The sequence below is a fragment of the Chelonia mydas genome, chromosome 3 (genome assembly GCF_015237465.2).
Source record: "Chelonia mydas isolate rCheMyd1 chromosome 3, rCheMyd1.pri.v2, whole genome shotgun sequence".
Taxonomy (NCBI): Eukaryota; Metazoa; Chordata; order Testudines; family Cheloniidae; genus Chelonia; species Chelonia mydas.
Window position 1 is genome coordinate 153,061,139 of NC_057851.1, and position 21,048 is coordinate 153,082,186.

Below are 21,048 nucleotides of genomic sequence, written 5' to 3' on the forward strand. Positions count from 1 at the left end.
TCCAGGGTGTACATCAACTCATCTAGATATTTGCCTAGATTTACAACAGGCTACATAGAAATCACTAGCGAAGTCAGTACAAACTATAATTTCATACAAACAATGATTTGTTTATACTGCTCTATATACTTTACACTGAAATATAAGTATATTATTTATATTCCAACTGATTTATTTTATAATTATATGGGAAAATCAGAAAGGAAGCAATGTTTCAGTAATAGCATGCTGTGACACTTTTTTATTTTTATGTCTGATTTTGTAATCAAGTAGTTTTTAAGTGAGGTGAAACTTGGGGGGTACGCAAGACAAATTAGACTCCTGAAAGGGGTCCAGTAGTATGGAGAAGCTGAGAACCACTGATATAGTCTGATCTCCTGTATAACACAGGCCACAGAACTTCCCCAAAATAATTCCTAGAGCTTTTATAAAAACATCCAATCTGGATTTCAAAATTTCCAGTGATAGAAAAATCTACCATAACCCTTGGTAAGTTGTTCTGATGGTTAGTTACCCTTACTGTTAAAAGTTTACACCTTATTTCCAGTCTAAATTTGTCTTGCTTCAACTTCCAGCTATTAGATTGTTATACCTTTCTCTGCTAGACTAAAGAGCCTATTAGTACTCCATGTAGGTACTTAACCTCCTCTTTGCTAAGCTACATAGAGTGAACTCCTTGACTCTATCACAATAAGGCAGGTCTGTCACTATAAGATGGCTGAGCTAGTTAGCCTGGGTCATCACTAGACCTTGATCTACACACAGAGTTGGACCGACATAACTAATGGTGCTGTATACCTACAACTGCAACTCTGTCTGTGGTTGACACTCTAGGCACAAGTTAAAATGGATATAAGCCATGTTTAAACAGAAGAGCATCAGCAGGAGAAGTTGTACTAGTTCAATGCCAATTGATTTAGTTAAACCATTGCAACTTCCGTTAGACAAACTTTGCTTCTTCCACCTCTGCTGAAGGAAGTCGCATCTCACATTTGCTCAGTATCCCTTTGCTTCCCCCACAATGTCCAGGAAAAAATGTTTTCCTCCTCTCCAATGCTCTATAAACAGAAGCAGCTTTCAATACTGTGTTGCCAAAATATCCTGTTATGTTATCTATGAGCAGCAGAGGGTGCCAGTGCTATTCTTACCTAAGGGACCAGGCACTGTTCGGTGACAAAAAGTGGGAAAATGAGGGTTGAAGAAGGAGTACCAGAAGAGTTTGTGTTGGTGGACGTGCTGCAGAGTTATTCCAAGGCTCAAGATGAATAATAAAAGTGTAACAAATTCCTGGCCACTTAGGAACTTCACAGCTGTCATTATACCACAGACTGTGGTCACTGAAATACCATGGGAGGGCTAGGATTCAAATCACTCTGGTCCGAAAGCACAGACCCCTGCCACTGGAGCTAAGGCAGCTGCTCATTTGCAGCATCAGTGCTATGGCACAAAGCCGAGCACATCCAGTTCTACCTGTCAGGCAGTGCGGCACATACCACACACCCCCATCCAGCTTGTTACATACTCTAGGATCTGTATAGCACCTTCATGTTTGTAAAGCACCTTGAAAAAAATCTAACCAAGCTAATCCTCATCACAAGTCTACAGCAACTGATGAAATGCATTTTTAGAGAAAGATGACGTCCCAAACCTGAGCCCCTGGGCCTGGCTTTCTGATCAACTCGTATTTCATTGATCTGTGATGACTTCTCCCTCTTAACTTGTTCACGCTGTCTCTGCACACAGCTCAAACCCTTTGCAGTTAGATACAGAAACAAAACAGTCTCTACCTCCAGGACAAACTTGCCATCATCCCATTGTGATTTGACAACGAAACATTATTGTAGTTCCCTAGGACCCTTTTGGGTTCTGCAAGCTTGACCACTATTCTAAAATGGAGAGAATCTTGGAGGCAGAGGAAATGGGACAGCTGGCAACCCAGGTACATTGATAAATGCATATCTTAAAGCAGACTGCAAGATCTAGGGAACTGATCACCATCAATACTTCACCTGAGCTAGCCCTTGAATTTTAAGATAAGAGGTAATGACTGGGGGTTGAATAAGGGACTGATACACAAAACTGCAGTCAGGATTTCTTTACACAAAGGTTGCTGAACAGAGAACAAACTATCCAAAGCAGTCTGTGACAGAAATAAGTAGAGACAACAGTGAAGCTGAACAGAGTTTTGGAAATAAGGCTAAACTAGCCAGCTGGGTCTCTGGATGGAGGAACCAAATGTGTGTGTGTGGTGGGGGGAGGGGGAAGAGAATTAGATTTGTACCCCTCACCAAAAACTCTGTGTGATGTTTGAGAGACTTCAGTTACCCACCTTCCACTCACCCTAGTATTTTACCATTTCTGGACCTTTGAGCTTCTAGATTTAGCAGAGCTGGAAGCAGAAGTATTGAAATACCACAGATAGGGCTGTTCAAGAGATTTCCCCCCACCCTCCTCAGTTTTGCAGACCTGAGTGGTTTAAAATTTTCTAACAGTGTATCCCTGGATAGGTCCCACTGGCTTTTATAAATCTTGTATGGCACCTAGCTATACAGAGGTAAGAAATGCTTAAATAACCCAGCTGAATGCTAGCTATATCTCCAAGCTTTTGTGATGTAGGTGAGTATTTCTTGGACCCATACACCAGCCTTGATGGAGCTTAAAGTCATCGCATGGCTCTGGCCCTACTCGGGACTGTAATTTGACTCTTTCTTTATTGGCACGCCGATACCCAATCTTTTGCTTAGCCAGCAGCATGGAATATATTATTTTGGCTGATACTTCAACCATCAGAAATACACAAGAGCATGCTAATGGGGGGAGAGGACTGGGGAAGACCAGCATTTCCTGGATACACCTGGGGAATTGCCATTTTTTTGCTCATATAGGAGAACATAGTAGCCATGAACACCGCACATGGAAATGACTCTGCTGCGGCTGACCATGCATGTTTTTTGCCCCCTGAGAAAAGGACACCTACTGGATCTTTACATGGCAAGGGGTGTATTATATTTGAAAAATCCCACCACACATTCTGGGTCCTGAGTTCCTACCAAGATTTCCGAGAAGGGTGGAGGTAAGCTAGGAAGTGCTCTTGCTGTGGGAGAAGTCTTTTCTAAATGTATTTAAAAAGTAAGGATATTTTCTGACCATATGCTATCTAAAAATGGCACTTGTGAACTCAGCATATCTGCTCCCTGTGGATCTGTGGCGTGTAGCTAGACACCAAGTGGATAATCAGTTCAGATTCTTTTAGACTGGAAGATCTTCAGGGAAGGGAATCTATATTGTTGATGTTTGAACAGGGCCAAATAGTCACCATATAATTAGTTTCTAACTCACTTTGCTAACACAAACTAGAATTAACGGTTGTCAGCCCGGTAGCTATGGGAGAGCAAGGAGCTCTGTTCAAGCTTTCACAGTCCACAACATTCCAGTTAAGTTCTGAGAGCTGAACTTTGGCACTAGGGAAGAAACCTGTGGGACTGGAAGCTAGAAAGTCAGGCTTTCACTTGATCAAACCTCACCTGGAAGCCAGCGATACCATGAGTGTCTTGCTCTAGGGTCTTTTTTCTAGAATTACTTTTCTGACATAGGCCTCAGTTCAGCAAGATGCTCTCAGCACATGCGTGACTTTGGCTTCATTGGGCATGAAGATGGGCATGTACTTGAGCACCTTGCTGCAATCAGGGTCCATAATTACACTTTAAAACATTATTATAGACCCATATTTATCAGAGATGGAGAACTGCACGAGCTCCAAGCCTTGCCCACACACACAAGTTGTACCAGTGTGACTAACTTGGTTTAAAAACTAGTTAAATCAGCGTATTCCACTTGTGTGGACACTATGAAATGGAATTAGTTTCTAAAGCGGTTTTGTTAAATTGGTACGTGGATGTGTAGGCAAGGCTACACGTGTTCACAGGGCTTGTCTAGACTAGGATAAAAGTGCATTTCTGAAACATGTTAGTTAAAAGGCATTAGCTAACTTGTCTTCCCACACTATTATAGAAAGGCAAGTTATAGTTTAAAACATGTCTGCTGGTGGAGGTGAACCCTCCAAGGGGGAGCCAGTGCCACAACATGACCAGCTAACGCGTGTCAAACACAAGCTGCCTGTCTAGGCTAAAGTATTAAAACTTATTAGCAAATACATTTTAAAAGTCTCTCTTCTCATAGTCTAGACAAGCCCATATATATAAAATAGTAAACTAAGGGGTAGTTCTGAGATGGAGGCTCTTCTAGTTTTCTATAGAAGAGAAGCTTAGAGACGGATTTCTAAGAAGCTGACAGCATGGACACAATTGGCACTGTGACAAATATAAAAGGACTAGCTGTGCATAATCATTCCAATGTAGACTAGTAGAGAAAATCGCTTTGAACTAGAAGGACTTCATTGTAAACTCTTTGCATCTCGGGCACATGATAAGGAGCATACGGCAAAGTGATCAGAAAACTATTGTCCTGCCATCCCAATTCTGAAGTGGCACTGGGCTGACTCTGATGAATGGCTGCTGCCATATTTGGGGTAGCCAGCTGATAAGAAGTTAACAAATAGATGACCAATTTTTCCTGTATCAAATACAGAGTGCTGTCACTGTGAGCAAATTCTTAAGTCTGTTCAATGTAATAGACAACCCAGTAGGATATGTATGTAAACATCAACAGTCAATACCAGACTATGGCAATTACATTTTGTAGTGGCTTTTTTTGTGATGGTCTTATAATTGCATAATATCTCTGTAGATATTTGGTGTTGAACGCGGGCTTCAAGTGAATTTTAAATCTTGAGTTACTCAGCTGTACAGACAAATGCCTGTATAAAGTTATTTGTTTCACAAACCTAACTTTGCAATGGGCTCATATCTATTTTTTCACAGGAGGTAGGTAAACAGATGATTTCTACACACATCTGTTGCTCTTTGTTTGGGGGGTTGGGATGGTCTTAATATAGTGTTGAATGCACTTATCTCATTATAGGTCTCCAGAAAGAAGTACCCAGGGCGAGGAATTCCCATAGCCAATTGGAATGCTGAAAAGAGTGGCTGTGTTAACATGCTACAGTTTAAGAATGCACATTTTTTAAAAAGTAATTGCAAGTCTTGCTACTTCCATTTTATAACTTTTCAGTTTTGGTGGTAGCGTAACTTCTTGCTGTGATGTAATTGAAGAATTTGATGAAACAGTATTTCTTTGAGCAGTACTGTACTCAGAAAATCTGTACCTTAGGGCTTGATGACTGACATCTTTCCACAATTCTAACAGTAAGTGGAGTGCTACGGTTGGGTATTATGGGGAAGATGGCATTCTCCAGCATCAAATGATAGATCTCCAAATCTAATTGTAAACAGGGACCCATGGAACAGGTATTTTTCGAATGGAGTGGCACAGGGATCAGTGCTTGGCTCTACACACTGTATAACATTTTTATCAATGACCTGGAAGAAAACAAAATTACTCATAAAGTTTGCAGATCACAAAAATTGGGGGGAGTAGTCAATAATGAAAAGAAAGGGTCACTGACACAGAGGGATTTGGATTGCTTGGTAAACTGGGCACAAGCAAACAATATGCATTTAATAAAGCTAAATGTAAATGTTTACATTTAGGAACAATGAATGCAGGCCATACTTACAGGATGGGGGACTCTACACTGGGAAGCAGTGACTCTGAAAAAGCTTTGGGGGCATGCTGGACAATCAGCTGAACATGAGCTCTTAGTGGGATGCTGTGGCCACAAAGGTTTTTATGTATCCAAGGATCACAAAGGGGAATCTGAAGTAGAAGTAGAGGGGTTATTTTACATCTGTATTAGGCACTGGTGTGACCGCTGCTGGAATAGTGTGTCCAGTTCTGGTGTCCACAATTCAAGAAGGATGTTGATAAATTGGAGCGAGTTCATAGAAGAGCTGTGAGAATGACTGAAGGAATAGAAAACATGCCTTGTAGCAATAGATTCAAAGAGATCAATCTAATTATCTTCATAAAAAGAAGGTTAAGTTAGGACTCAAATACAATCTATAAGTAGTTTCATGGGAACAAATATTTAATAACAGGCTTGATTTTTAAATCAAGACTGGCTGTTATTCTAAAAGCTCTGCTCTAGGAATTATTCTGGGGAAGTTCTATGGCCTGTACTATACAGAAGATCAGACTTAATGACCACAATGGTCCCTTCTGGCCTTGAAATCAATGAATAACTGAACTCCAAGACCCCAACTACCGCCTATACCAGGAAAAGTCTGATCGAGATTGAACTTTGTACAACATGATCCCCCCCGGTTTCTAAATTTTAAAGCTATGCAAGGCCAGTTATATTTTGGATCCTCAACATTTCAATACATCTGAAGCTCTAGACAATCATCTAGGCAGCTGCCTCATTCTAGACCAGGGAGGAAGAACAAATATTTTCAAGTATTTAATTGAGCAAGCAAACATGTACGATATTAGGATATGACTTTATAGCCTTTTACCACCGCTGGTTTGTTTTACTGCAGCACTTAAGAACCATGCAAAAGGATGAAGAAAAACGTGAGTATCTTTAACACAGCCCAAATCTGGGATGCATCAAGCTTGTAACCCCAGATATAGAGACAAGTAACTCCAGAAGTCAGTCCTACAGCCAAGGCAGAACTGTATCCCATTATTAAAGAGTGCTCAATGGTATATCTGATCACTTTATCATTCCACTGCAATCATTTTAAAGATGAGCCCCAAGTGAAATCAAAAGCAAGGGATAGGAAAGAAAGAAAATACATCCAAGCCCTTTCTCCCATTAATGAAGCAGATGATAGTTTTGCTCCATTGGGAATCCCCTCAAAGGACCTATTCAAAAATCGCAGGACTCAATTTCTGAGAATCAGAGCTAATTATTTCATAGTGTGTGTTGCCAGCAAGATGCATTTGAAAGGATTCACTATCCCATCTTGAAATACTTGAACCAGAGCCCAAAGGAAACACAAACAAGAAGAGACAACAACATTATTTGCATGAAGAAGCAGTGCTCTAGAAGTTATCTATGTGTTAGCAGAGACAACTTGCATGCCCTTTTATCTGTAGCATATGTACAAATGTAATTCAGGTTGATTTGATCTGCTTTTTCCTCCTTAGGAATGCTGTATACTCTCAAGAGTTCTTAACTAGAAAGAACAAACATTTGGATTTACTAGGGAATCGCAATTGTGGAACAGAATATCACTTTCTTTTCTTTAAACATGGCAGCCGTCAAGCTGTTTCAACTGGCCAGTGACAGTGGGTACGTGAATAAAAAAAAATCCTAAAAAGAATAAAAAGGGGAAAAAAGCACTTGGAGCCATTTCTAGATTTGAGATCTGAGGGCCAGAATCAAAGAGATTTTCTTTTTAACCTTTCTAAAGCAAGACAAAATCAGGGATAAGCGTCTCATCTCCAGCGTGCTTCTTGGATTTCCCTGTGTAGCCTGCAGTCTTTCCACTGGTATCCATAGGAGGACTCTATGCACAATAAAATGGGACAGAGGAGGCCATTGTGTGGGTTAGTGAGCTGAAGGCTGGGAAGAAGAGACTATGACCCTGACGCTGAGGGGCATATGATAATTAAGTACAAAACCCGAGGCTATAGGGAGAAAATATATTTTGTTTTGTTACTGAGTTTCATATGGAAGAGACAGGAAGAAAATGCGGGGGGAGCGGGAATTAGAAATATTGCTGTGCTCTTCAGTGATGTAAATGTGATCGGTCTCGTTTGTAATGCACCCATCACATGGTATCTGAGTACAAGAGTTAAAATCACAATGTGTTCTAATGAGTCAAAGTAGAATCTTCTGCCATATATTTTCTCAAATGTAATGAAGTTCCCACCCCCCCCCCCCCAAAAAAAAACAAAAAACAACAAACAAACAAAACGGAAGATCCTTGACTGGCATATTTTCCTTGGTCTCAAGTTAACAATAAGTGTCAGTTTGCAATGTGAATGCCCTGTAGTACATACACTGATCCACGAGATGTCTCTATAAGAACCCAGAGTGGAAAGGCAGAGGAAGATTGGGTACAGAGATGTTAGTGGAAGGAAACAGAGTGGGAATATGGCTAGTGGGTCCTGAAGAAAAAGCCGAAATGGAACCTGGACAGCGCTCTAGCTCTCACCCAGGTCTGGCGTCCCATGTTCATTAGTAGATACAGCAGGACTTTGCCATTGAAATCTGTAACACAGCATAAGGCATTGGCAAGAGGGAAAAGCCCTGTTTACAAATAATTTAAAATAGCTTATTGTGGTAGTGCTCAGAAACTCCAGCCAAGATCAGGCCCCCCTTTGTACTAGGCAGTGCACAGACACATAGTAACAGATACTGCAGGCCCCAAAGAGCTTACTACCCAAGAAGAGGGTCAGAGGGGAAACAGAGACACACGAATCATATCAGAGATGGCCCAGTCCATGAAGTGCAGGGGAGTTTAGACACAAGATTTTGGTTCAGCCCATTACAGATTTAGCCCTCCCCAGGGTCAGATTTGACCATCCCCACTTACTGCTTACTGTGGGAGTGCTTACTGTGGGAGTGCTTTAATTTCTAACTCCCTGAGGGGCGGGAGGAGGAGGGACAGTAGGAAGGGCACAAGTGCTGCAGGGTACAAATGGTTGCATGGCTTCTGTTGAAGAGAGAGCGCAGAGACTAGAACAAGGGAATGACCTAGTGCTCCATCCAGGCACCCAGAGATCAGTGCCAATGTCAATGTGATTGAGTGGCTGCACACCCATCCCCAGGGTGGAAAGCAACCCTCACCCCTCTCTCATACCTTCATACACTCCTCCAGTTTCCCCCAACCAGTTATCCCGTCCCATGGTGCCGGAGCTCCAGAGGTGATTTAAAGGGCCCGGGGCTCCCCGCAGTGGCAGGAGCACCAGGCCCTTTAAATCACCACTGCGGGGGGCCCCGGGCCCTTTAAAGCGCCGCCAGAGCCCTGCCGCTGCTACAGGCAGTGGCGGCAGGGCTCCGGCAGGGATTTAAAGGGCCCAGGGCTCCAGCCGCTGCGGGGAGCCCAGGGCCCTTTAAGGCACCACCAGAGCTCTGGCAGTGGGGCTCGGGTGGCGCTTTAAAGGGCCCGGGGCTCCCCTGCCACTGCTCAGGCGTACTCTATTCCGGTGCGGTGCCCATGGCATATGAGGGTGACAGCTTGGAGGTGCTGTTCGACCCCGCCTGCTGAGTCCAGGGACATCTAAGGGGTCAGCTTGGGAGTGCTGATTAACCCTGTCCTCTCAGACGCTGTGTGTGTGTATGGCTGGAAGAACCCAGCCCATGGGAACCTAGGTCCTGCAGGATAGCTCCATTGGGAGGGAACTTGCAGAAGGGAGAAATAAAGCTCCATATGAGAACACAAGTGACACAAGCAGTACATGGATAGAATTACACACACACACACACACACACACCCCCGCCAAGAGTAACCCTAATAGATGAGCGTATCCCAAAGTAACGGGCAAATCTGGTAACAGTATATTTCCAGGAAGGGAGACAGCATTGCCAGAAATAACTGATGTAATTCTGGGGAAGTAGCCAAGCTAGGGGGGTAAATGCACATCAGTGACTTAAAAGTGAATTTGAAGAAATGACAGGTTCCCCTTTGGAAAAATCTCGGGATGCCCTTTGGAAATGGATTGGCAGATCTACTCCAGCCTTGTCGTGAGTACTTTGCACTCTGGATGAAGGGCTCTTTCCAAGCTCAATGAAATGACTAATTGATCAATTAGTCACTAAATGAAGGAAGAAGCCAACTCTAGAATGAAAGGTGGGTAGATTTCAGGCACTCTGTGCAAGTAGGGTGACTAGCTGTCCCGATTTTATAGGGACAGTCCTGATTTTGGGGCTTTTTCTTACCTAGGCACCTATTACCCTCCACCCCTGTCCTGATTTTTTATACTTGTTATCTGGTCACCCTATGTGCCAGAGATGTTTGAGTCTGGAGGGCTGGGCCAGTCTCTGTCAGAAACCTTTGTGTGTTTACATTAAGCCACACAAACCACATCATAACAATGCTATTTCCCCTCATTTGACCTGGATAGGTTAATGCCCCTTGGGCCATTCAGAGAAGAGACATGCCAGGCCTGAAGCCTTCATTAGTGCAGTCATCCAGCTCCTCAACAAATGTCCACTCTCCACAGCAGATTTAACTGGCACTACCGCAGACTACAATCTGTTCAGGGAGTTTGATTGCTTTTATTTGCAGAACCTCGTATCAGAGTTTGGATTTCATGAATCCTCCCCTTTAACCTAAAAGTTACAGCAAGTGGCAAAGGTGCGTTTTTCCTCCAGTGCATTTTAACCCCTTTTACATATATGACTCTGCCACCCTAGGGGCTGGCTTGGCTGGGTCTTAGCAAGACCATATTCCATCGGCATATAGGCCTCAGAATTCCTCCTTGAGTCACTCACCGGTTTGGAATTTCCCATTAAAAATAAAGTAGGTTTGATGAGCAGCTAACATCCCCAAATGGCTTACACTAATATTGCACTAGCATGAAGTATAATACGGAGGCCCAATTCTTTATGAGGTTGAGTGCCCTTAACTCCCACTGACTGCAATGGCATCTGAGAGTGTTCAACACCTTCCAGGAGACACTGGATGAGATCGGAGAAAAAAAAATCCCAGTCAGGGCCCCACTGTACTAAGTGCTATACATACACATAGTAACGGACAAGGCCTGTCAGTAATTACATACACTCTAAGTTTAAGAACTGATACAACAAGTGTGTATAACCAACACATGGAAGTGGGCATGGAGCTAAGTTCCCTCTAAGCTGCGTAGCCATGCAGCAGGCTATCAAGGGCGACACAGGTGGGGAGAGGCGCCTCTTCCCTAGCCCCAGCCCCAGAGCTGTCTCAGCAGGGAGAAGTGCTTTCTCCTGGCCCCGGGCTGCTGTGGGACTGGGGGAGTCCTCTCTACCTGCCGCAGCCCCGGGACAGCCTGCACCCCAAACCCCTCCTCCCCGGCCCCTCCCCAGAGCTCTCACCCTGCCACACACACCCCAACCATCTGTCCCAGCCCTGAGCCCCCTCCCACATTCTAAACCCCTCAGCCCCACCCCTGCCACACATCACCTCTATATTGGGGCACATAAAATTCATTCCACACAGGGATGTAAAAAAATTAGGGGGAACATTGACATGGAGGAATTTTTGCATAGAGCAGCTGCACTACACTATCTGAAGGTACTAATGATTTCCTCTTAGTAATGGTAATCTGCTGGTTAGGAAAGAAAGTCCCTGCTTGTAGCTTTCTGAACAGTCCTATGTTCTTAAAGATGTGAGCATCAAGGCAAGTTCCCTGACCAGAAAACACTGGTGTTGGTGACTCATCCCCAGTGATCCACCAGTGTTTGCAAAACCATCAAAAAATAGCCCTTTCTGTTGATGTACTCTGTGGCAAGGTGGTCTGGTGCCAAAATAGGGATATGCTGTCATCTATCACTCCCCTGCAGTTCAGGAACCCCCCATTGCTGCAAATTCATCCACTGTGTCCAGAATCATAGTCCTGCATAGCAGGAGGCAATTAATGGCCCTGCACACTTGCATGACAATGACCCCTGAGGTGGATTTCCAACTCCAAAATAATTTCCCACTGACCAGTAGCAATCCAGTGTTGCAAGTTTCCACAGTGCGATAGCCATTTCTCCATCGTCAGTGCAGCTCTCATTCTGGTGACCCTGGGCTGAAGGATGGGGGGTGAGCTCAGAGCACAGATCCAGAACTTGGCCTTGTGCATCTGCAGCCGCTGCTCATCATCCCAAGCCTGCATTACAATGCGATCGCACCGATCAGTACTTGTTTCTCAGACCCAGATGTGTCACTCCACCATTTGCAACTGCTTTGTGAATGCCACCAACAACCTTGAATTGGCTCTCGCTATGTCCCACAGCAATCGGTCATGGAAGGAATCATTATGTTCCCTGCTGATTCAGTGCTTATTACAGCTCTGCAAATACCAGAGGATCCTGTGTTCCACGCTTGCAACGCTTATGACAATAGTGCAGAGCTGAGCAGGCTCCATGCTTCTGTCAGAGATGGCGGACAGTGAGAAGGGCCATGTGGGTTTGTGGGATTTTGAAAAAAGGCACAGAAGTTATGGGCTAGAGATGACATTATGGGATGGAGTCAGTTGCACGCTGGGAAGTTGACCCCTTTCTCCCAGTCACCCCTGTTCAACTCATTTCCGTCCCACCATGCATTGTCAAAGCTTCCCAAAAGACAGTGGGCTGCACAGTGGGATGTACACTGGGATACCTGCCCATGGTGCACTGCAATGTTCATTGACACAAGAACTCCTGGTGAGTTCATGGACTGCCAACGCAAAGAGTCATGTATGCACATGCTCAAGCAATATACTAACTACTATGGCTTTATGCCGATGTAACTTGCATCGACCAAAGTTTGTAGTGTAGACATAACCTAATTCCAGCAGAAGAAGGCCTTTAGTTTAGCTTACATCCCTTCCAAAGCAACATAAGCTATACCAGAGGCCTTCTTATACTGGAATTAGAGTGTCCACATGGGGAGTTAAACCAATATAATTATATTGGTATAACTAGATTAGTCTAATTGGTAAAAACTTTCTGTGTAGACAAGTGTAGTGTGGAGGCGTGGCCTCCCTCAGAGAGTGACAGGGAGGGACCACAACAGGCCCCCTGGTGGGCTGAACCAGGAGAGCCACGTCTGCCCCACCAGAAGCGGAAGGCTGGAACAGGAAGGGGAAGTACAAAAGGGGGGACCTGCAGGAGCCACCACAGGAGACGGATGCATCCAGCCTGCTGATGAAGCCTGCAGAAGAGCTGTCAGGGCTGCCCCCTGAGGACTGGCCAGAGATCCCAGGACCACTGGCCAACCAATACGCTGAGGAGTTGCCAGGACTGTCGCCTGCGGTCTGGCCGGGTCTCCCCGAGACGACAGATGCAGGTACACCTGGGGGGGGGGGGGGTAGGAAGCAGCCCAGGGAAACCAGGCAACAGTCTGGTTGGGAGCTGGCCTGATACAAGGTCAGTGTGCTGCGGGCGGATCCCCACTGACGCAGTGGCGGACCACTCTGCCGCTGTTCGGGCCCTGGGCTGGGACGTGGTGGAGTTGGGCGGGCCCGCATCCCCCCTGCCACCGCACCCCTGGGAAGGCAGTACTCCCCCTCCGTCGGCCAGGAGGCCTGCGCTCCTCAGGCAACCCTACCTGAGCCCCATAGACTCTCTTGGTGCTCAACCCTACCTGAGCCCCATAGTCTTTTACTGGTGCTCACCCTTCTTTGAGCTTCTAGACTTTATTGGTGCTCACCCCTACTGGGGCTCGTGGACTGCTTAGCTGCTCTGCCCTGACTGCAGGCCAGAGCCCCCTCATTGCTTTGCTGCCCTGCCCTGCCTGACTGGGCCTGGGGCTCAGAGACTGCTGTACTGTTCTGCCCAGCCGGAGGACTGGAGCATTAGGTGAAGCTAATTCCCCCCCTTTGAGCTCTCCTTTACAGGTACCCGACAGCAAGGAGGCATGGCCTCCCTCAGAGACTGACAGGGAGGGATGGCCACGCAGCCTACACAAATCCTAAATCAAGTTTCACTTGCTTGAGATCTTGGATGTCTTACGAGAATTGGTTTCCCAGTCCTTCATAAAAGTCTTCTGGAAAAACAAGGTAGACAAGACCTGAATTTCTAATGTTAACACACACCCCTACCTTTCAGGCCTGCCTTATAATCAAACATTTCCCATCTTTCACAGAGCATCTTCAAGATGAGAACAGGTGATGGCAAACAAGGGACAGGTAGGGCCTTATGATTAATACACGTCTTGAAGTGTTGGGTGTCAATGGTATAAGCATATCACACAAACTGCGAGCACTGCTATAAAAACAGTAACTGCACCCTAGCATCCTGCATCCAAGAATGACATAAAACAAGTTGTTTGCAGTGTGGTAGCCATGTTGGTCCCAGGATATTAGAGAGACAAGGTGGAGGAGGTAATATCTGTTATCTCTAAAAAACGCAAGGTCAGAGAAAAATCCATCCAAAGAAGTAACAGACTCCTACCGGAGAAAGTTCAAATTACCTCAATTAAAAAAACAAAATGCTGCATGAAATAAGTCTGAGGCTGACCAGTTTTATGATGAAGCACTTTTAAAGAGGAATGGTGCTGTAACCAGGATCTCTGGTTACCTTGCTGCGCATTAATCCTCATTATTTTTTATCTTGGGGCTATTAATATCACAGAATTCCTTAATGAACCTCTCCCCAGCCTTCTGCTGCTGTCATATGCGAACTTGGCTTGTGCTGATGCTTAGAAAGTTCTGTGGCTAACGCACAAGGCCGGATGTAATAAGCGAACAAATCTGCAATTAGGGTACAGTGAGGTTTCTCTCCCCGCCACCTCCCATGAATGCTCACAAAGCAATGCATTCACAGCACTGCTAGGTTCACACTTAAACCAGCAGAGGATGCAAAGTCCAGATTTACCGTTGTTCTAATTGGGGTTCACAGCTTCCAGGGAAAGACTGGAGGGAAGTGGGGAAACAAGTCTAATTCCTCACCCTGGATGGTTCTTTAATCTCATTCAGTGAAAATAGGTTTATTTAATCTAACACACAAATCGAGTCCCTATTATCCCCAATTCCCACTCTCCAAGCCCTGCCTATTGATTTGTGGTTATCCTAACAAACTGGGAGTCATCCAAGCCGTTCGGATAATCAGGATTCCACTGTCGATACGCACAGCACACCAAGCATTTCTGACATCAGAATAATACAGAGATGTGGGGAAAAGCTTACAAAGGGTACTGGGGTAAGTCCCATCCATTTCTCTTTAGGAAGGAGTATAAACACAGAGGGAGTTGATGTGTTTCTACAAAACTTTTTAGGACAGCTGAGCTCCAAAATTTGGATTTTGGCTATCCCTATGTTCAGAGGTGTTTGGCTCTGGGTTGTTGTGTCAGCCATTAGTGACATTTCAGGAAAGCTGAACTTTTTTACAATTCTATTTCCAGATCCTACGGCAAGGAAGATGGTTCTCATGCACAAGCACACAAAGACAACAGTGATGCTCATATGTGCTTTGTGAAGTAACTGGAAGCATCGCTGAGAAAATTATGATTGTTCTGAGGGTTAAAGGTGAGGAGATCTGGGCTCTACCTCCAACTCTGCCACACACTTGCTGTGTGACCTTGGGCCAGTCACTTTACCCATGTGCCCCAGTTTACCCATGTGAAATGGGGATAATACCACCTTGATTCCTCATAGGGTGCTTTTAGGCTTATTTCATTAATGTTTGCACAGCACTCTGACGCCAGCTTAGCTTGTGTGTGGACTTAGGAAGTTCATATGTTGCCTTTCTATAACACCTTCTACCAGAAGGATCTCAGCATGAGTAGCAGTGTCCTTGTTAGCCAGAAAACGTTGGGAACAGTCAAGAGTGTCACATTGTTGCAACTAATGTTTTAGCCTGCACCTGTGTTTAATACATTACTGTTCTGCTCTCTGTCTTTGAAAGCTCTTCTGTTTGTTTCATAAAAGAGTTCAGCAAGTAAGTACCTGAGAGTCTGCAATACACAAAACAGAGACAGGAAAATATCCTCCAAGAGGACAAAGCCATCCATGCAGCATTCCCTATCTGCAATCATTTCTCATGTTCTTTAATCACCATCATTGCCTCATTTGCAGCAGTGGACAGAATTTCAATTATAGGGAGATTATTATTATTCCTCCATCTTGTGATGTCTTCATCTCAAGTCTGGATGCCGTACAGCAGTGGTTTTCAAACTTTTTTTCTGGGGACCCAATTTAAGAAAATTGTTGATGCCTGCGACCCAACGGAGCTGGGGATGAGGGGTTTGGGATGTGGGAGGGACTCAGGGCAGAGGCAGAGGGTTGGGGTGAGGGTTGCCGGGAGGGGCCAGGAATGAGGGTTTCAGGGTGTGGGAGGGGGTTCTGGGCTGGGGCAGGGGGTTGGGGTGTGGGAGGAGGTCAGGGCTCTGGGCTGGGGATGCATGCTCTGGGGTGGGGCTGGAGATGAGGGGTTTGGGGTGCAAGAGGGGTTCCAGGTTTGGGGTGGGGGCTCGGGGCAGGGGGTTGAGGTGTAGGAGGGGATCAGGGCAGGGGGTGCAGGCTCTGGGGTGGGGACAGAGATGAGGGGCTGGGGGTGAAGGAAGGGGCTCTAGGTTTGGGGGGAGGCTCAGGGCTGGGGTAGGGAGTTGGGGTACAGGGTTGGGGTGCGGACTTACCTCCGGTGGCTCCTGGTCAGCGGTGCAGCGGCACCCTTTTCACCTGTCCTGACACTGTGCTGTGCCCCAGAAGCAGCCAGCAGCAGGTCCGGCTCCTAGGCAGAGGTGCGCAAGTGGCTCCGCGCGGCTCTTGTCTGCAGGCATTGCCCCCCCAGCTCCCATTGGCCGGGAATCGGCCAATGGGAGTGCAGAGCTGGTGCTCGGGGTGGGGGCAGTGTGCGGAGCCCTGTGGCCCCCCTGCCTAGAAGCCAGACCCGCTGCTGGCCGCTTCCAGGGTGCAGCACGGTGTCAGAACAAGTAGGCACTAGCCTGCCTTAGCTGGGCAGCACTGCCAACAGGACTTTTAGTGTCCCAGTCAGCGGTGCTGACCAGAGCTACTAGGGTCCCTGGGTGCTGAGCAAGGTGACCCAGTGCCTTACATGCCACGACCCAGTACTGGGTCGCTACCCGAACTTTGAAAAACACTGTCTTACAGAAAGATATGCCTTTACTTATAGTCATACACAAGTTATTGGGCTCAATACAGGGGTAACTGGGTGAAATCTAATGGCCTGTGATACACAGGAGGATCAGACTAGACGATCCAATTGTCCCGCTGGCCTTTATGAGTTGCTATAACTATAGCTCCACTGATGTGTATAGGGTTTATAGTAAAGTAAGGAGCCAGAGGCTTTGCCTCAAGGGGTTTAAAACCTGAAGGCGATGATGACCTAATGGGAGATAAGATGCAGGGAGAGAGGGAATGGGACAGGCTGCTCATGGGAAGAGCATTATGCAGTAATGCCAGCATGCTCAGTGTGTGTCTGTTTCATGTTTGCCATGGTCTGTGTGCGTTTAATGGGCCGTAATCAGGGGACTGGGTAGCACCACAGCAGAGATCAGCAAGGGAAAAGGAACGGAAAGTGAGCAGCTTTGTGGAGGGATTTGGAGGAGCAGGAGGAGGATGGTGTGCACAGAAGAGAACAGGTGCAGGTTTATCTGTCTCTAGGGGGCAAATCAGAGCCATGCAAAGGCTTGAAGGCCGCTGAACAGCTGTGACTCTGCTGCCCGGAATGGGAATGTAGGGTGTGGCATCTCCACTCCTGGCTGCCATGGAGCGAATCTCTGCATGAGGTCCCCAGCTGCAGCACGGATAGAAGGACAGGGAGGAACCGGAGTGAAGAGAGCGTAACCGCTAAAAAACAAACTCACCAGCCAACATGACGCTTCCTTTCCCCAGCTTGGCTGTTCCTAGGATTTCCCTTCAGGACCTCTCTGTCCCACACTCTAGCACCCTCTCTCCAGAGGGTCTCACCCACCTCCCTTATACATCTGATACAATGAGTCAGACTGACTCAGTTAGCATCCCCCTGCAAGGTTCCTACACCTGCAAACAGGGTGAGACAGCAGAAGAACTTGTTACCCTGTTAGGCCTCTCCTGCTCTGGCATTGTTCTTCAGGTTCCCCACAGGTACGGCTACACCAGCAGTAGCCATGAGGAGAGCTCTAAGGGGGAGGATGAAGCCTTAGGACCCGGCCATGCTACAGTTGGAACTGTGCTAGCAATAACCATTGTCATGGACAGTTTTCTAGTAGGTTCCCCCCCAAGCACACACACATACACACTCTATGGATGAAGAGGGCAAATTCTCTGCTGGCAGAACCCCACTGATTTCAATGCCAGCAAAGAATTTTGTCCAAGCATCATAGTCTAGAGGATTAGCTTGCAACAGGGATTTCTCAAGCCACTTTTGCACCACCTAGATTCTGGGTCGCTACAGAGCCAAATCGTCCCCTAGCGTAAATTAGAGCAGCCCTGGGACTGCTTTAAACTCACAGCAGCCCACAATCCCCATAGTGCTTGACACTATATTCAAGCCCTTTATGCGGGTCTTCAAGGGGGGAGGTGTAGCATAAAGCTGCCCACTCAAGTCTTACAGAGCACCTGTACCAGCAAAATTCTCCCCCAGCCCCTTGGGCTCATTTGCACACCCTGTTAAAAATAAAATTAAATGCTCAGTTTGAAGCCTCAAAAGCCTTTGGAGAAGTTCAGATCCAAGTCCAAACTTCCCTGCTGGCTAAATCTCTCTGTAACAAGCATCGGAATATCCCTCCTCTTTGGATCCAGTTCCAAACTTGGCAGCTTGAGCCCCCTCTCCGCTTGTATTGTTTTCAGAGGTGCAAAGGCAGATCCCCCACATTCCAAGGCTTTAATTATCAAAGCAAAAGCTGTGCCCGCAGCCCACTTCACAGCTTCTATCAATCTGGAAAGCAGAGTCAGGTAAAGCCTTCAGGCTGTGTTATTGCCAGCCAAGTTGCTGTTTGCTGACAATTGCTGGAGGAAGTGCAGCCTCTGGAAAAAAAACATACCAACATAACAAGGAATAGGCCGATGCATGGCCCGAGTCCGAGGCGTGGCCAAGCTTTGTGGTGGCAGCAGGAGCAGCAGCTGCTGTGTCTGCCTCAAGGCTTTGGAACATTCAAAGCCCCAGACTTGGCCCTCGAGTTATTATAGTGACACTTACTCAGACCAGCAAGAAGCCCCAGTTTAAGCCACACAATGGGAGCTGGTTAGGATAATCTCACTGCAGATATGTGCAGCAGCTGGAATACATATGAAGTCTTACAAGACTTTAAGCAGCAGCAGGTTGGATAACACCAGGAGGCGGGGCCAGGTGGGAGGCAGCGTTGTTTAAAGTTTTGAAGAGTCAGGACTCCCACGTACTATTCCTGGCTCTGAGACCTCGGACAAGCTATTTAAACTCACATTTGAAAATGAGGGTAATCTCCCCTAGCTGCCAGGAGATGGGGAGAATGACGTGTGTGTGTAAAAGCCCTTTGAAGGACTCAGATGAAAGAGGTAAGAGAAGTACAAGTTACTGCTATTGTTGGAAGTCAAAAGACCAGTCAGCTGTTGGGTTTTTTTTTAACATTCTGTGCCATATTTAACAATAGAACAAACCATGACTTTAAGGAAGCCGATCTGTGTCTAAACTCACATATGAAGCTGCTCTTCCACAGTCCTCTAGTTCTCCCACAGATAGACCTCCCCGCATGCATTGCCCTGGTATCACCAGTAGCCCCTCCAATCAGCACTGGAGTCTGGTAACTGCCAATGGGGGAAGAACATTTGCTTTTGTCCAGAGTTTGAAATTTTCAGTCTAATTTCATAGACTTGAACATGTGAATGGTCTCTCTCACACTCTCCATTCTAAGGATGAGGCACATTGGCAGGGAATGCTCGGGACAGACTGAACTGTCACTGACCATCCCAGAGACAGAAATAGTCTGTTGGTCCACACAGGAAGCTGGATCTCAGGAAATCCAGGGGCAATACAGACCAGATTTCTTCTATAAGGGACAAACTCTCCCCTAGCCCAATGGAAGCATGAAGAAGTCCCAAACAGATTCTCACAGGATTTTCTTCTCCCTTGTGCCCCATCCTGTGGGTTTTTCCAAACAATCCAGGCCCCAGAAAGGATCCTTCTAGGACATTAGTGATGAGGAAGCGAGATTATTATTAATAATGTCGGTAGGCTGGAGGTTGGGTGAAACCTTGTGGAAGCTGGTGGCATGATACCTGCCCTTTATTCAAAACAAATGTAAGAAACAGTTAAGCTCATTTTTTGGAGTAAGATAGGTGAAACAACAGGAGACACGGCTCAAAACAATGGCCACATGGAAGGCCGGTCAGAAGCTGACCGAAATCAGTAGAGCTAAACCAGGGATGAGTTAGGCCCCAAGAGTTCCAGCTGAAACCAATGAGCGATATGGGTTCTGGCTTCTCTGAAAAATCAAGCCCAGAATAATTAACCCACAGTGATTGCTTTTATGGAGGTTACTATAGAGAAGGTAAAAAGATTGTGCTCATAGGGAAGTGACTGGCCACGCTTTTTCTCACACGGGCCCCTAGCTTTGGTTCTTTTGCTTGCTCCATGGCCAGGGGGAATTGTGGTTCAGTATTGCCCCATCCGTAGAATAGGGGTAATATTTTTCTCCTGCACTAGATTATAAACTCAGGGCTGTGACTATGCTACTATGTGTCTGTACAGGGCCTAGCACAGTGCGGGGTCTTGATCTCAATAGGGACCTCTAGACTTTACTGAAATCCAAATAACACCACTTCCTCCCTCACCTGGTGGCAGTGGCTGCAGCCTATAGAGGCAATAAATATTGGTAAAAGAGGTATACTGTGGAAATAACAGTGGTTGACTATAAAGGGGGAACCTGTTTAGCTGTTCTCCTCAGCCTGAGATATTTCTAGCTGAGGAGTGGGAGAACGAGAGCGGGGGAATCCTCACAGATCCTTCAGGGATGTTGACTTTGGAATAACCCAGCTGTTTAATGGCACCTGCACAAAGTGCAGGCAAAGTTTCTTTTAAAAATGTTAACTTCCTCCCCTTCCGCCCCCCAGCTTATGACAAAAGCTTTTCATTTGTCCCATTCGAATATGCCAAATTTCAGCTAAGGGCAGATGTCGATGGTTAAATGCTGAGGTGCCAAACTTGTGAGGTGCTGAGCCCCTGTTGTGAGTTACTAAGGGTACATCTACCCAGCAATAAGAGATCCATGACATGGCCACAACTGGCTTGAGTCAGCTGACTCGGGCGGTGGGGCTATAAAATTGCAGTGTAGATGTTCAGGCTTTGACTGGAGCCCGGTCTCTTAGACCCTCCTCCTGTCATGGGCTCTTAGGGCCACGGCCTCCAGCCGGAGCCCCAGTGTCTGCATAGCAATCTTATAGCCCCGCGAGCCTGAGTCAGTTGACCTAGGCTCTGAGACTCCAGGAGGCGGGTATTTTATCGCAGTGTAGACATACCCTGAATGTTCCTGAGAACTGACGCCACACAGTTCTTGG

At 46.3% G+C, this 21,048-nt stretch overlaps 2 long non-coding RNA genes across 3 annotated transcripts in view; one reads left to right on the forward strand and one right to left on the reverse strand.

The window, feature by feature from the left end:
* The window catches only part of LOC122465169, a 58,486-nt gene that overhangs the window by 17,839 nt on the left and 19,599 nt on the right, over positions 1 to 21,048 (reverse strand). The window lies entirely within an intron of this gene.
* On the forward strand, positions 12,608 to 15,413 carry LOC122465170. 2 transcript variants are annotated; one of them, XR_006289795.1, is made up of 3 exons: positions 12,608 to 12,923; positions 13,722 to 13,764; positions 14,979 to 15,413. It is a non-coding gene; the product is annotated as an uncharacterized LOC122465170 (long non-coding RNA). The 2 variants fall into 2 exon arrangements; XR_006289796.1 differs by lacking the exon at positions 12,608 to 12,923 and adding an exon at positions 13,199 to 13,635.